Raw genomic sequence first — 17358 nt, 5'->3', positions numbered from 1 at the left:
AATATTCAACAAAAATTTTTGTTGAATTGCCTGCAGGATAAAATTCTATCAGTCCATTTAGTAACATATTGTGATTGCAGTTAGCAATACCACTAACAGTGTTTGAAAAACACTGTGAATGTAGCAAAGAGCTCTGAGGATCAGCTTTATGATCAGTGTGTCCTGTGCAGAGAAAAGAAGGCTGTGATAGATCAGATGATTTTCCTCATCACTGATTGATGGTGGACTTTGCATTCTTTTACTGGTTCCCTTCTGCAGTCTTGGTTGGAATTCCCCACCAACAATAAAAAAAAATAGGGGAAAAAAAAAGGAAAAAAGAAATCAAACATAACCCCCCATATCACCAAAAGTCATCATGTGGATAAAGCCTTGCAAGTTAGTTGTTGTGGGTCATTCGAACAGTTTTAAGGCTTAACATCTTGATCCCCTCTAAAAACTTCCATCTCCATTTCCTTCCCCCCTTTGGGATCCATCCAGATGCCTGCTCAAATACCTGCTGGCGCCAGAGGAAATTCTCCTGTAACGGATACCCTGCGATGTAAAACCAATATTTTGTTTCCAGGGTCATCCCTTTCACACTCTCAGAGATCCTCTTGCTTCACCAACCTGCCTCTTGGTCAAGCCAAAACATGAGAAATTGTGAATCCAAAGGGTGGGATTTTGAAGCAGTTTAATAGGCTTGGTGATTGCTAACCCACACATTTCCTCGGCTTCCTCCTCCTGTTGTGGTGGCCCTGTCTGATAACTTATGTCAGGTTAACAGTCTGCTGGGCAGATACCTCTGCTCACGGTTCAGCAAAGGGAGACAAAGGGAGCAATTTAACCTGACCCAAAGTGCTCATGATGATCAGAATGGTAACACCTATTCAGATAGCCTTGTATATAATACAAAGGCCTAATAAGAGACATCCTTCAGTGTTAGGATGTGAGTGGGTCCATCAGGATTCACTGCCAGGTAAGACAGTTAAACAAAAAACATTCTCAGTGTCATTCATATGCAAACAAAAAAGCAGAAACGTTTAATTTGTAATGGTTCCCCATCTCCTGTTTAGGGAATCAGGCTGGCAATAAGAAGTGGATCAGTGGAATTTGGTATTTGGTTAGGAACTTCTTGGTTTGACATTATCCCATTCTACTTGTGGGTTTTGTTTGTGCTCTCTGGATTTTTACAGATTTACATGATAATCAGCAAATTGCAATATAAGGAGCTTTGTTAATGGTCATATGGGATATGTGAGAAGGAGTTCTTCAGAAGGGACCAGAAATAAGCACATTTAAAGTGACATTTCAGGTGCTTATTTCCTCATTTAATCTTATAATAAATAGCACACATTATCTCCAGGATTATAATTGAAGAAAACATTTGAAGTTATTTAGTTAAATAAAATAAATAATCCTACTCTTTATGTAGCATTAATGAAGTAAAAATACAAGGATACAATAACAAGGATTCATTTCAGACTCTCTAGTTGGATTGCAAATAAATTTTATTAAAAAACTTTGTCATTTCAATTTTTTCTCATGGAGGAAACAAGCAGAATAGATTACTTTTTTCCTAATTTCCAACTTTTAAATGAAAAATAATATAGCAAGAATGTCAGGAATCAAATATTTATTTGCCCATGCATGAAAAAACAGAATCCATAACAGAAACTTTTGCAAAATGGCTGCATGTAAAAATTTGACACAAAGTGGGCAATTTATTACACTAGAAATTTGTCATGGAATATATCAGAATGCTTGTTCATTCCTAAAAAGAAGTCTCTTCAATTCTGATATAATATATTGCATAAAGTGCAGAAGAACAAGAGTAAAAGTGTGTTTTTTTAATGATTAAGGACTGATCTTGTTCCAATTTGAGTCAGTGGCAAAACTCCACAGAATTGAGCTGAATATATGGGTGTAGATAAGATGTTGTTTACTGTGCTTTTGCTTTTTCTGAGAGCAAAATGTAAATGAAATATATTCCTTGTACAAATTAGATTATCCTTAGTCATCTGCTGACTCCTACTTAAAACAGAGTACAGGGATCTCTCCACGTTCTCCAGGAGCTGCAAACCCGAGTATCTATGCAGCCTTAAGGACACTCTTGCCACTGTGTGAATTGGCTGCTGCATCAAAAATGGAATGAACACAGTCATGGAACAAAAGTTCATGAGATTCTGCTCGTATATATAAAAGAATGTAACATTAATAAATTCTCCCAGCCCTCTTTCAGCTGCAGTTACAATTTGTTTTAAATGTATCACAAATCTTTGTGCAGCGTCTTGCCTGGTTTTTGTACAGTTTGAACAGGGAGAGAGTAAGTTGTTCCTCCATTGTGCCACATTTGAACAGAACAGAGGGAGCACAACCTGTATGACTGGTGCTGCAGCAACTGCATGGGCAGTGGCCAGAAAAAAAGAGGGAGAAATAAAAACAACCTTAAGTAGTATTCTGCCAACATCAACCAGGTAACATGTGGTAGAAATGGATAGAGATTATGCCAGTGGTGGAAATTATTCCTTGCAAGAAAGGAAACAGGAACATAGAAATCACTCTGCTAGTTTTGATTTTCCTGAAGCACTTATTTTGGGATGCAAAATTGCCAGTTTGCACGTTTTAAGTTGAGACCCAACCAGTCCCTCGTAAGATGAAAAAGAACTATTTGCCAAGAGTGCTCTCATTTTTGTTAACAAAATATTTGAAAGAAAAACAGTCTGACAAACTCTACCTAATTTCTTCAGTGGCACAAATCACTGGTCAGCTTGTGTAATGCAGAGATGGAGCTGCATGAAAAAACTAATTCCCTCTGAAACAGGAGGTAGGGAAGAGTGCTAGAAATGCTGCAGAGTAATGTTATTAGGAAATGTGAAGGAGGAGTAGGGAGTTGTTTACAATAAACTGACCTAATGATTCCTAAGTCATTGGCCATAGAATTCATCTGTCCTCAGGTAAAAGTTGCAAGGCAAAATGTATCAATATGGTTACCCCCTTCCTTCCCTGGCCCATCCTGGTGGGTGATAGAGCATAACAATGTTGGTTTTGACATTATTAGGTTATCCTGAAAATAAATCACTTTTGAAAAGGTGAATAATTGGACAGACCTTAGTGCTGACAAGCAAAAGGTTGGAGGCTGGGAGGAACGCAGTGGTGAGGGGGAGAGGGAAGGGGGGCTGTGGTGTCGCATATGCAAACCCATTACAGAAGACCACCAGCATGTGAGGAGCTGCAAGTCTCATTCCGGTTTCCATTTTGGCAAATGAGTGCAGTTTTTCATCTGATAAATATCATATTGTATTTACAGTTTCTGAAACTATTTTTGATCCAGCAGAGAAATAAGATGTACCTTTTCATGTAATAGAAACTCTGAGAGCTGTGCCCCTGCCCAGTAAAATTAAAAAGCAGGAAATTTTGTCCCTGTAAAAAGAAATTCCCAGTTTTCCCAACATTTAGCTAATCTTTGGAGTTCCCACTGCCATAAATGGTCATCAAGATAATATATTGTGTCTGGACTCTAAAAAAGTTGGATAAGTTTATCACCATCAGCAACATCTGTAACTATGCAAGTGAAGATCATGATAATTGCAGTCCAAACTTATATTTTACAGCATAAAATAAACCCCCTTGGGGACATAGGAAAGACTGGAAAGTTGACTGTTTATCCAATAGGTTGTTTTAATCCTTATTCTGACGCATAAGAGACAGAGCACCATTAGGCACAACGTACCAGATTACTTGCTTCTGTCTACTCGCACCAAAGACTGTGGCAGTATTTCAAGTGTTTGCTGTGAACTCAAACTTCACGTAGAGATATCTGAAAGTTTGGTGCTGATAGTGGGCTGTAGTTCTTAATTTAGATGAAAATTTAACAAGGCCATCCTATCATTCCGGAAAGTTTTCTGAATGTGAGTGCTATGGTTCTGGGACAATGTTGGCATTTAAGGAATAGAGGTTCACATCCTAATGCCCAAATGTTTGCAATATGACCACAAGTGTATCATGCATTGCTGCATTAGACATTCACTTACCCACTCCAAATGAGTGATTTTCTTTCATTCAGTGTCTTTCTGTCTCATCTGTTCTATCTTAGGTTGTCTGGATGAGGACTCTTACATCAATTTTATGCAGTATCTGACAAAAATACACAGTTTGCATCCTGAATGGAATTTACTGAGGCAAAACCAACTGTTGCAGAAAATAGACTTAATTTTGATCTTTAAAAAACTTTCAGAGGTACACACAGCCTGTTTGTGGCACCAATCTATTAAATGTCGCCACTGCTTGAGGAATAGACTCTTTTGGGATTGAAATAATGAAAAGGATTCTGAAAATGCAATTCCAAGTAGCATAAAATTCTGTCTCTTTCTGCCTTCTTCTTATCTCCTGGCAGGTACTTACTTGACTTTCAGAAATCTGACTTCCAAGAACTTCTCTTCCTAAACATCCCTGTAAATGTCGCAGCTCTGTGTGGTGCATGCTGGTGGTATGGAAATGTGAACACAACAGAATAACAAGAATTGTCAGAGAGTTGGGCAAAATTTTGCATGTTCCCTCAGACTTTTTAATATTTTTGAGAATCTACTTTTCATTCAGAAAATTCATATTGAGAAATTTATGATGGGAAAACACCAACACATGAAATGGGCCATAAGTCATCAGCTTTTAGGGCCCCATGAAAGTCCAAAATAAGCCCTACTCTGAGGGAACCCTCATAAAGCAGTGCATTTTTCCATCCTGGACATGGTTTTTCTACAGGCCAAACCCTGCAATCACAGACCCTCTTGAAGAGATTCTCATCACCCTCTTTGCCTTTGCTGCTTCTTCCTGTCCTCTTCCTCTTGATGCTGGAGTTCACAGTCTGCTCTGCTGTGATGACTCAACTGTTTGGCTGGCTATGCTCCCAAGCAGATTTGTCATAGTGCCTGCTTTTGAAACAGATATCTATTTTCTTCCTTTTTCTTTTAAAACCGGACCATTCCCCAGGTCTGGTTCGGAGTTCAGCCATCAAATTGTCACATCCAAGAGGAGGGAACTCCTATCAAGCAAGGAAGGAATCTCTTAACACTTCTCTTCTCTGCTTTTAAAGAATTTGTGCCCTGGAAAAACACCCTGCTGTTAGATAAGAGGCAACCCAGAAAAGTTGCCATCCATGAAAAGGGGAGGGATATTTCAGGCCACACTGCTCTTCTAATAGAACTATTCAAATTCATTATCACTACATGATACAATCAGTCCTATATAGTTATCGGGTTCTGGGGCTGTTTTCTTTTTCTGCCACTGACAAATAGGCCAAAGTAAAGCAGGTCACTGATAAGACAGACCCCTGGGAAGATGCTCTGCCACCCTTGATGCATGGATAGGGATTTTTGTTCATCACTCACATGACTTTGTCTTGCAGCATCTGTTTATTTTTCTTCTCCTTTCATTGCCCAAGTTTGAAAGCAGCCTGAAATAGAATAGGATTTATGCTACAATCTGCAAACCCTGAACTTTTTATTTAGGAGATTCAAAGACTATAAGGCTGAGAGAGGCCTCGTCTGACCTCTGCTACAACTGAGGCCATTAGCTTTCTCTGACTTAATTCTTGTTTGGTCTATCTACTGGAAAAACATCCAATCCTGATTTAGGAATTGCAAGTGGTGGAGAGAATTCATCACAACTCTCCATGAACTGTTCTTATGGTCAATTACCCCATCTGTTAAAAAATTTCCATTGTACTTCAGTTTAGATTTGCTGAGCTTCAATTCCCAGACGTTGGCTCTTCTCCTTGCTGTGTTTCTGTAATCCTAGATTTCCATCCAGAGTCAGCTCAGAAAATGGGATGGTAATTAGGCACATATATATACACCACTTAGAGATATTTTCAGTTATTATTGCCTCCTGAGCAGAAATGGAGTCTGAACGGAGTCAGGAGGTTTTCTGAGAAACGGATTAAAACGGATTAAAATTTTTTATAATTCTAAATATTTACATTTGTGGCATTTGAATTACAGGCATATGATTTTCCAGTACCTGTGGAAATGTAACTCCCACTAGATGATTTTAAGGATGACTGGGTACATTTTCAAAAGAGAAATGGCCTCTTACCCAGAATTGCAGATGATCTACTTTTGTCACTGTTGTCAGCTGAATCAAATCAATGCATTTTATTTGCAAAGCAAATTCAGCACATATAAGAGGTCAAAGTGAATTCAGATATCATAGTTTTGATGGTACACACTTATGAAGTAGAACTGATAAATGGACTTGAGATCTGTTTCTGAAAGGTGCTGTCATGTTATTGCAAGATGTTTCTATTATGTGATGACCCCTTCCCTTCCCTTCCTTCAGGATGCTCTGACAAATGCTGTTCAGACCAAGATGGCAGAGCTAGATTGGAGTGATAAGGCACAGCCAAGGCCTTACAATTTGCCTTTTTAATTGTTCCTTCTGACAGTATTATGTAACTCCCCCCTTTCTAGGGCAACATCCACGGAACCACATTTACTTCAGACGATGCCTCCAGATTGTATTACATGTAGAATTTTCATGAGAGCTGTCGGTGATCAGTTGCCTCACCCCGGTCGCTGGACTCTGGGGTACCTGGGGCACAGGGTGGAGTGGATGTTTCCTAATAAATGCAGGAATAGGAATTTAATTCTGTGCATAATTGTCCGCAAGCACAAACAACTTTCTGCTTTGCTTTCTGCACAAAGCTTTCTGCTTTGCTCTCTTGTGCTGCTTAGTTCTGCAAACTCATAAGGCTGGGACAGATTGTGATTTGGATCAGGGATGTTTTTTCCAGTGAATTATGCCACCAGCCAGTGAAGAACTGGCAAAGGCATGAGGAAATGTCCTGCGCCATGTGTCCACACCCACACAGAGAAGGAGAATAGCTGGTCTAGGAGGAAGCTGTGGTGGGTTGATGCCAGCTGGGAGTTTTCCTTTGCAGATGATGACTCTCGGTAGCTGTTAAAGATTAGCCCACACAGGGGGCAGTAAGGGGGGAACCTGGCCCACAGGTAGATCATGCTGACACTTCCACGAGGCTGAACTGGCTGCCTGAACTGAACCAGAGCCAATTCAGCAGCGCAGGTCAGCAGACAGGCTGGGGAAAAGAACTAAATCCACATCTAAGAGAGGACAGCAGTAAAAGTCTCTTGCCAATTTTGCTACTCTTATTTGGTCCCCCCACTCTAACAGCTATCACCGTTTTTTTTATTTCAGTGCCATTTGACAACAGTGTGGTACTGGGAAGGAGAGCATTTTAATAACAATAAAATTGAAATTTAGTTAATTTGCAGTGAGACCCTCTAGTTGTTCTAATAAATTATGCTAGATTGTCATGTGATAAGTATGCAGGAACAGCTTACCCCTTGAAGCAGCAATTGGTTTGCGGGGTTTTTGTCGGTAGTAGGAATTAATACTACACGTGAATGAATAAGAATAATAATTATGCTCTGCAGTTAGAAGTTCCAGTGTTTTTTGTTTATTTAATAATTTTCTGGAATAGATCACAGACATTGGCGCCCATTGTTCAAATACTTCATTTAGATTCCATGTTATAGCTGTCCTGTAACTGGTCATCTGCCTGAAACCAGAAGGCAGCCAATTAAATTCACAGGAAAACATTAATCTGAGCTGAAGAATTCATAGCACATGTGTGCAATCATTCCTCCTTTTACGTATGCTTTCTGTTCTTCCTCTGGTCCTGCTCCCCCAGCTGCCACCCCCCCGCTTCTTACTTCAGGGGTGGAAGGAGAGCGTGCCAACTCTAACAGCACTGTCCGAGGGAAAGGAAAATTAACACCAGTTTTGCTTTTATGTGTTCAGGACTCAGGCCAAGAAGGCCACTAGAGCGAGTGTTGGGTTTTTCCCCGGCTTTCACCAGGCCTGGGATCTGGCCCAAACGTTGTGCTGCCGGCATGCATCAGCGCACGGGGTGCGAGGACAGAGGCGGCAGCAGCCAGGGTGTGGGTGGCAATGAATGAGCCGCGGGCTGGAAGGCAAGAGTGAGATGGAGAGGGAGGGCTTGCAGGAGCTGAGGAGGAGGAAGCGGAAAGTTGGGCGTGCTGGGAGCAGGAGCAGAGCTCTGGGATCATCAGGACATGCTCTCCCTGGGCCTGGGAGCTGAGCCTAGTCTCCTTACTTCTCTCCTGTCAGTGAACATCTGTGAACAAATGCTGGCCCTGTGTGTTTATTGTCTCCTTCTCCCTTCTGTGTCATTTTGCAGGAAGTGACCCAGCTCTGCTGTGAACTTCAGCAGGAGAGAGGTGTGCTGTGGCTGCAGGGAGGTCATGCTCTTCCAGCCAGCCAGCCTGGAGTCACCGTGATTCCGCCTCCATCTCGGGACAAAAAAGGAAGATCATGTTTTTCCAAGGAAAGGATTGCATCACAAAACAAACAGTTCAGCATTTATCATCTGGGAAATAAGGGCAAAACTGGTATTTGTACTCTCTCAGTGAATGATAGTTTTATAGCACAAGAGGGAAATAATCTCCAGAACTACTTGCTTAGGTGTAGTGGAAGGTGGTAAATGAAGTGGAAGAAGATTGGGTTAAGGTGCCTATCTAATGTTCATGGCTAAGATTATTCTACCCATTGTCTATGTCGCGATGCTCCTAAACAATGTAGAGTCCTGGGTTTCCAAAATTGAGAAAGTAGCTGTTAAATAGATAATTATGTATTCTCCCATTAGCTGGGGTGCCTCACATGGTTCCTGGGCTAGACTTTCACAAGTGCACAGGTGTTATCAATAGACATTATTTGAGATTAAGAGACACTACAAAAATGCTCCACACATTGGAGAATCAGATCCTGGTTGTTGCGGGGCTTGCTGTTCTCTGGGCATTCAGATTCTCCTGTTTAACTGTGAAGAGTTACACTGCTTACAGGCAGTGAGTTTCACAGTATGGCAGTGCAGCATCTCTCAGGTCAGAAGGGATCTGTACACACATGGAATGCTGTTTGAGTGTAGTAAAGTGCACAGATATCTCGATAAATACATATATATGCACCTCATATATTATTCATGAACACTGGATGAGAGATAGCAGAAAAGCTATACTATCCTATACTATCCATAAGGGTCTATGTGAATAATAACTCTGCCATAATAAATCCATTTAGCGGTTTTAAACATCCTCATTGATGGATATGAAAAAATAGGGTTGAATGGGGAAATACTTTATCTTCTCAACACCAGAGGGAGCCCACCTGGGATATAATCCACTTATTGGCATAGGGAGTGTGTTCTTTTCTGAATGTTGTTCCAAATATTTTTTTTTGTCCCTGTCTTGCATTCAAGTGTGTGCACACACAAGAACATCAAGGTTATATCCATTCACAACAGATCCATGCCACTTACACACATGTGTATATGTGTGTGCATAACCAAGATACATGATGTAGTGTGCTGTATGCTTTTTGTTTTGATTTGGTTATTTAATTCATAATTCAGTTGAGATCTGAGATACAAATGCTAAGTAGTTTTTTGGCTTGATGTCATACAAAGTTTTAACACAATGCTTTTGCTCATGGCCTCTGGCCAATGTGTATGCCTTGCACGTCATTTGTGGATGCTCTCAGGAAAGAATGTGCAGAATTGCATTTATTTTTTGGCATTATGAGTTGCATGAAAGCTACTTTAATGCTTATTCTAGTCTGGCTATTCAAAAAAATGTAATGCTACTTGAATTCTATAAACAAAAGTTTAAACAGGGCTGGTTTATGTTATTGTTACTTACATTTTACAATGAAGAGGAAAATCTGATTATCAGAAGTCAAACACTTTGTTTGCTTCCTAACAAATGCATAAGTTACAGGTATGTTGAAAACTTTTCTTACTCTTGTGCCCAATTGTTTCTGACAGAAAACACACAAACTGCAGATAGATTTCAACTCTCATTTAGTTAGAAGTTTTGGTGCTGGTTTCAAAGGAAGCAGGAGGAAATGCAAATATGAAGGATTGTTCATAGGGCAAAATCTACGTAGATTGTAAGAAAGTGTTCTGCAGGCATGGACTTCATTTTCACTCTATAGATGTGAAATGCCAGTCAGTAAAAACTTTCTGACTGGTACTCTCTGCAATATTCTATGAAAAAAAAAATGGGCTTAGCCATTGTTCTTTCTAGATAAAAAAATCTATGTTACAGCAGTTCCAAAGGGAGATGGGTGGAGAGGTAGATGCCTTGGCTGCATGGTTTGTACAACAAATCTTATCCATGGTCAACCCCTGAAAACTAGTGTTTAGAAGGTGAGATGTGGACCTCAGTCTGGATATACCTTCTCCATTTCAGCAGCATTCCCAAAGTGCATATCAGCTGCTGACCTGTTCCTGCAGTTCTAGGTCCCATAACAACTGATGGCATCATGACTGCAATAATTTCTGGGAAATGTCACAGCAGATGCTAGAAAGAGAGGGAATTACCAGGTGAAACGTACATTCATTGATTTGTTCCTGACAGCTTTGTCCTGGCAATCTCTTGTCTAGAATGAAGGGAAAAAAATCTTTGCTGAAAATCTTCGGGTTTAAGGTCTGTGATGCCCCTTTATGCACAACACAAAGTGAGCAGCACTTTTGGCTTGCTCAGATTCATATTTCTGTAAAATGTAACAGAGGCTACTCTAATTTACAGCTGTCTGCACACTTCCTAGCAACCATCAGGCAGGACTGCTAGCTTTCCCATATGTTTTTCTTCCTCCTTGCAGTCCAGCCCTTGGCAGAAACTAAGGCTTAAAGGAAAGAAAGGGAATGGCTTGGAGCGATCCTATTCATAGTCAGTTTGCTTCCCCTCAAGCCAGCCTAGAAAGCTCAAAGCAGAAAGGAAGGCTAATAACAGTAATAACTTGGTCTGGTGACATTGGTGTGATAAATACCTGCAAAATTGCAGTGAATACTAAGAGCCAAGAAATATAGTGCTGATGTTGTACAAAATGAAGAATCCTTCGGACATAGGGAGTGATGGAAGCACAGGAGACTGTGGACCATTTTGTTTGGAGAGGAACAAATCATGTATTAAATATCTACTAGATATAAACTCTAGCAACAGTTTTAAAATGTCAGCTATTCAATGATTTTGTAGTGACTTTCAATGTGAGTATAATTAGTTCTGTAAGAAGAGAAAATGATGTAAGGAAACATGCTGAAGTACAGCCTTCAGTGACTGGGGCTGGATACCTCTGCTAACTCAAGGTTATTGGTTTAGAAACAAATACATCTTTAGATTTTCCTCTGAACAGAATACATCTTTAGATTTTCCTTTTTCACTCCTCTCAACTGAAAAAATCAGCTACAAATGATTGAAATTTATTTTGTGTAGTGTGAAAAGGACAAAAAACTTATTTTTCACTTTAAAACATCCCTGACTTCAGGAACTTTTGTATTGATTACTTCAGGTGAAGTTGATTTTATTATAGTTGAATATGAAGATTGCTGAAAGAAATCTTAATTGTCTAACCATCTAAGTACTTTTAATCCAAGCAGTCTGGAGTCAAATAAGCAGCAAAAAATTTATGTGCTTCCTCTGACTTTTCAAGTTGAGTATTCCTGATATTTTGTGGAATATTATTACATTTATATTCTTTTTAATATTTAATGGTTTTACAGTTTCCCAGCTTTCTGTACTTCAGACTTCTTTTCTAAGCAGCTCTTGCTGCTGTCTACTTTAACAAAAAATTGTAGGAGTGAGCAAGTTAAAATCTCTCTATCAAATGCAAAGCTAAACACTGCAATCTATTTCAAGAAAATGAGAGAATTCCATAAGGGATCTTCATCAGTAATGGTTTTTAAGGATCTTGTTGAACAAGCAAGTGTAGAATGAAAAAAATGTAAATTAACCTGTACTTAGGGAGTGGTGCAGATGATCTCTGAAGAACCCTTTGATTATTTAAATAATTTTAATAATTCTAAAAAATAAATAGAGAATTAAGTTTCATTAATTTAATTAAATTTTAAATTTTTTTTAAAGTATAATAAATTCTAGGGTTTGGTAGCATAGGTAGAAATCTGTTTGGAACACACATCATGCTGCTATATTGAATGTGGTTTTTGATTTTTTGGAATAGCTGCGGAAAATAACTTTTCACTTGACGTTTTATATAATGACTCTGTTGCCACCTTTGTTAAGTTCTCTGGCACTTTTCCAAAGGATTAACCAATGGTAATCAAACACAAATCAGTAGAGGTCTTGCTATCACTCAGGCTTTGCTGCTCCTTACCAGGTGCTTGCAAGATGAATAGTGTTGCAACACGGTCTGAGAGAGTCTCAAAGCCTCTCAATTTTGAATATAGAAACTGTGCTAAAACAGAATTTTAGAGAATTTTATATGCCATAATAGCAAGTGAACAGCCATCAGCATTTTTGTGTGAGAGTTCAAGTCATATCAAATCAGAGGAGCCATTGAGAGAGGATGCATTGGCTATTAGCAAAAGGGAGTTAACAAGTGATGAAGTCAGGAATGTGCTGATGCCTTTAAGCTGAATGAGGAGGATAAAGTGTGGGAAGTCACAGCTTTCTAGAGACAAAGCCACTGTTGGGTTAATTAATTGGGGTGGGACGTCGGTGCATTGCAGGGAGGAAAGGAGCTTCATTTGGTACATGTTCTAAGTTTTGAGCAGCAGTTACAAAGGACTGTGGAGCTAGGGGAATAAGTGTTTGGTACAGCTCAAACTGACAGGAAGCCAAAAAGAATTGTCAGATATTTGTGAAAATAAGTTGCAGCTGCTAGGGCTAGGAGTGCTTCATGGTGTAAGCAGCACTCTGGGACTTAGAGAGACCCCACGCTGACTGTCCCCACAATTTCTGACAATGCTCTGTCTGCCACACATCGAATTTCACAAGTGGGAACTGGCTTCCCACAGTGTGGCATCTCCTTCTGGCCTGACAGTGCCAGGTGAAGGATTTGGATTTCTTTTGAAGACAAAGTGTATGTGCCTGTTCCTCTGTACTTGTAGAATGTGTATCTTCTCCCTGATATTTGACTCTACAGCAACATCCAAGCAAGCGGTTTCCCATTAATGGCAAATCAAAAGAGTTAATGTCATTGCAAGCAATTTGCCCTGATACCAAGAAGTAGTGGCCATTCAACTTGCAGTCAAGAAATTTTAAAAGGTTTGGTGCTTGTTTTTCTTTCAGTGCCATACTTTTTCTCATTCCTACTCTTCCCTTGTTCCTTTGTAAACTTTACACTGATAAACTTTATCCCAGAGCTTAATTTTCCTGCTAACTTTGGGGGAGGATAAGATAGTATTTCCAAAACTAATTTCTCTGACTACCTAAATACATATTTTAAAACTTACCTGTCCGCAGGATTGATCAGATTAACCATCCTAAATATATTCTGTACTCTCCAACTCCAGAAAGAATACTCTTATGTTTTGGGGAAAAGGATAATTTCAGGAAACAAGACCAAAAGTCACCAAGATTTTGAGGTAGGGGATGTGTGTGTTCAGCTTGCATTATATCTGTTAAGCAAAAGACTTACTAATGGCATGATTTTGAATTTTAATATGTATAACTTTTCATGTTCTTTTTTTTTTTTTGTATTTTTAGTTGCTTTAAGATGAAAATAATTGTTTTGTGGAAGTTCATTGTGTTGTCCTGGCCCCAGGTAAGCACCACTACAGCATAGGCTTTAGCCTTTCTCCTCTCAAAAATGCCTGTTTGTTTTTAAGAGGAAGAAGGAAAAAAAAGAAAGAGCAATGGTTTACTTTTGTTGTTTTACCCTCATCTTAGTCTACAATATTAAAGTAAAACAGTATCATGTCTATAGAAGTGTTGGTATCTGTATGCAACTTTCATAGGTTGTGCAAGGCTGGAGTCAGTGTTTATGATAATGGCTATGCCCATCCTAAGGCTTTCCATCATCCTGTGGAATTGCAACAAAGTGTGCTGAAGGTAAAGTATCCTCTTTTCCTGCTTTAAAATACAGAACAAGCACAAAATGAATCAAAGGGACGGCTGCAGTTCACTGTTCTGTTCACTGTTTTTCAGTGCTCACATGTTGCAACTATGCATTAACACTTTATAATATCCTAAATATAAGTCAGGAACTTTACAGGCTGTGGAGATGAATCCTCATACTGGTGCCTCAGCTGGAATGTATCACAATACCTGATTTACACCAGCTGAAGGTCCCTAGTTTTGGATGAGGCTCAGATGTTTCACCTCAACCCTGTGTTTGGCCCTGAGAGCTACTTTGTAAATTTATAAACTTATCTAAATGCGACTAATGACATTTCCACATGCCAGTCAATGCATGTTTTCCTTCTCTCTTTCAAACCTGCTTAAAGTGAGAGACAAAAATCCAGGAGAATGGCTGCCTGCTTTTTTTATCTAGCCTGCCAAGGGGCACAGACAGAGAATGTAGATGGAGCTCCTCCTCTCACTGTCAGGACAGAAAACTAAGGCAGATCTAGATGGAGAAGCAGAAGAAGGTGAAAAGCTTTTTTCCTTCCCTCCTTTACTTACTACTACTGTTCCCTTTTTTAAACATCTAGTCTCCTTGAACTGAAGGACTGATGTTTTTATCTCCATTTTTTCCTCCACTCCATCATGCAAAGAGTTATTCCAAAATCACTTGGCAGCTGTAAGACAAGCTATTTCCTAACCCTCAAAATAACTTTTGTTTTGAATAGTTCCCAACTCCTTAAAAATGCATCCACATGTATGCGTGTTCTGCATGGGAAAGAAAAGTTATAGAAGTAAATATTCATGGTTAATGACTGTTAAAATTCTGCTACAATCATTATTAAATTAGGGCTCATTCTGTTTGGAAAGTTCTGGGTATTAATCAGTATGATTTTGTGACGTAAACTATGCAAGCACCAAGGAAAAAGGCAGTCCTAACCCCAAATTTCTGCCATCTAGACTGAAAGGGTGAATCTGTTAGACCCCCAAGCTCGAAACAGGGAAGGGAAATTTTCATTGCTACAGTCTGAAAAGGCCTTTTAAATAATTTTTGGCTACCAGCCACATAAACAGAAATACCAAGGCTGGCATACACAATACAAAATAAAACCATGGGGGTGCAATTTGCCCAGTTTTGTTTGACAGCCTCACTTCACTAACTAGCTGAGGGTCAGTGCATGTTGTTGAGCATTTCTGTTACCTTTCATCTGCTCACAGGCTGCTTGAGCACAGACTTGCCAGGACTTTTCTTCCTAGCAGTAGTCCACAGTAAGCTCAGTAACTTCCTTTACACTGTGGTTGTAACCAATCCTTGCCACTTTCATAAAAACAGAGACAACTTTGGTATTCCTCTCTGAATAGAGGCATTACAGCAGGAGAAATGATACCGGTAAAATAGACCTTGGAAAAGAAAAGACATATATACTTGGTGAAAACTAGGGATTAGCAAATAAGGCTGGCCTTTTCTTGCATCTAGACATAGCATTTCTTGTCTTTTCCAAAGCACAAAGACGTATGGATAAGCCTACCAACATTTCCATAGTAGAAAGTGTCTCTCCTCTTCAGGGCATTAAGTGGAGAGATTTTTTGCAGGATAATGAATGATGCAATGATTAAAAAAAAAAAAAAAAAAAGGAAATTTGCTTATTTCTCAACCGTTATAACCGTTATCATATTTTTCTTCTTAAAGTAACTCTTCCTGCCTAAAGAGACCCTGGGGATTCCCAGTCTTCCTTCCACTTCGAAATGGAGCTGTGAAAAGCTGTTGTTTCTCTCCTTCCCCTGAGTTTCTTAATGTCTGAGGCCTATCACCCTCTTCCCTCTTGTGAAAGCTGAAGAATTTGAAAAACTCCACACTAGACAAGGAAAGAGAGAGGCTTCCACGTGTATCAGGGTTCTCTTCACAAGCATATTTTAAAAATTGCCTTTATTGCTGATTTCAGCAGCTCTCCAGCCTACAGATCATTTGTTTCTAATTAGTTCTTCCCAGTTCACTAATAAATAAAATGTACTCCTGTTATGCAAATGCTAATGATGTGATAAGGCCAGTTCAAAGTAAAAAACAATAGAAGGTAGAGTTCACTAAGAAAATACAAGGCCAGGAAAAAGAGTAAAGAGGTCAGCAAGTATTTGACTGTCATGCATCATTAGACTGGAAAAGTTGAACTATTTAATCTCTGGAGGATTTTTCCAAAATTAATTTAATGCATGATCCTAAAAATATTGGACTTTCTCATCCTGCAACATTGCCTCCAAAATAAAATGCCTATTTAATGTCTTTTTTTTCCCTGTAGTTCTCAGAAGTCAGCACCTCTGCTTGCTCTTTTTTTGTCTTTCCAGGCCTGGAATTACAGCAATAAAACCATTCCCCTCTCTGCACATAACTTGGGCAAAGATTGGATACTTAAGGAAGATAACAGATTTGATGAAGAAATTCAGAAACGCAAAACTGACAAATGAAATAAACAAGTTTATCATATTTCCTGTATGAAAGCATAAAGGGGAAAGTTTCAAAGGAAACAACTTTCAAGTGACAGAACATGTAAGAACATGTGATTTAAATGAGTTGACTAAGTAATATTTAAATACAGGCTTTTAACTTGGCTGGATGATCTCTACTCAGTTCTTTAAAGATTCTGAATTGTTTTATTCTATGACAGAAATGATTTAACTTTATTAATAACTTTATTATGTTACTTAAAGAAACCGAAACATAATGAAATAGATAAAAAAGAACAAAAAGAAAACCTCAACAACTTACATCCATCAACACCCAGCAAAAAAGCCCCAGATTATCACTCAGTCTGTGTCATTAAAATTAACATCAAAATAAATTAGGAATTAAGCAATGCAGCTATCAAATTAAGACCAGGCCTCCCTTCTCTGAACTCCCTTTTGGTTATGATGATTTTGCCTCCTGGAACTGCATCAAGCAGTGGGATCACACAACAGACACCAGGAGAGCACTCTTGACAAGCCAATTGTGGTAACTTGCCTTTTGTAGAAACTGTCTTTTCAGAGCTCCATGGTCTATTAATGCAAACCATAAAACCGGTCCTATTTCAGCCCTTCTTAATTTGTTACATGTAACTCACTGAAGAGAAAGGACCACAAAGCTCAAAAGATGCAGCATGAGAAGGTAACAGCACATTGTGAGAAACAGGCTGACTTTTCATTCTCTAGTGAATGTTTAGGATTATTTCAAATAGGGGAATGTTTTGGCTGTCATTGGTCCTTTCCAGTTATGTTAGGGCAGGTGGGATCTGCCCTTGCTGTTCCCCAGCTGCTTGTCAGCATTCTTCTTCCAGTATGTGGGCTTCTTTCAGGTGTTCTGGTGGCTCATCGTGGTGAGCACTTGCCATGAAATGGGCTAAATAAGCAATCACACAGATGTGAAACTGCCCATTTTATTCTGGCTGTCTGAAGGAGTTCTGGGTGAGGAAAGGGCCCTGGACTGTTTGCCGTTCCTTGTGTACGACTGAGCACT

General features: G+C 39.3%; 1 long non-coding RNA gene across 6 annotated transcripts in view; it reads left to right on the top strand.

The window, feature by feature from the left end:
* LOC146767903 (uncharacterized) overlaps positions 1-17358 on the top strand; it is a 49846-nt gene that overhangs the window by 11389 nt on the left and 21099 nt on the right. For 4 of the 6 annotated variants that reach the window (XR_014953761.1, XR_014953756.1, XR_014953758.1 and 1 more), the window contains one exon: positions 8195-17358. This exon is cut by the window's right edge and continues 21099 nt beyond it. This is a non-coding gene — a long non-coding RNA (uncharacterized LOC146767903). The remainder of the gene's footprint in view (positions 1-8194) is intronic. The other 2 variants (XR_014953760.1, XR_014953757.1) reach the window with 2 other exon arrangements.

The sequence above is a fragment of the Lonchura striata genome, chromosome 3 (assembly GCF_050655825.1).
Source record: "Lonchura striata isolate lonStrDom1 chromosome 3, ASM5065582v1, whole genome shotgun sequence".
NCBI lineage: Eukaryota > Metazoa > Chordata > Aves > Passeriformes > Estrildidae > Lonchura > Lonchura striata.
This window is presented reverse-complemented; position numbering and strand designations above follow the sequence as displayed.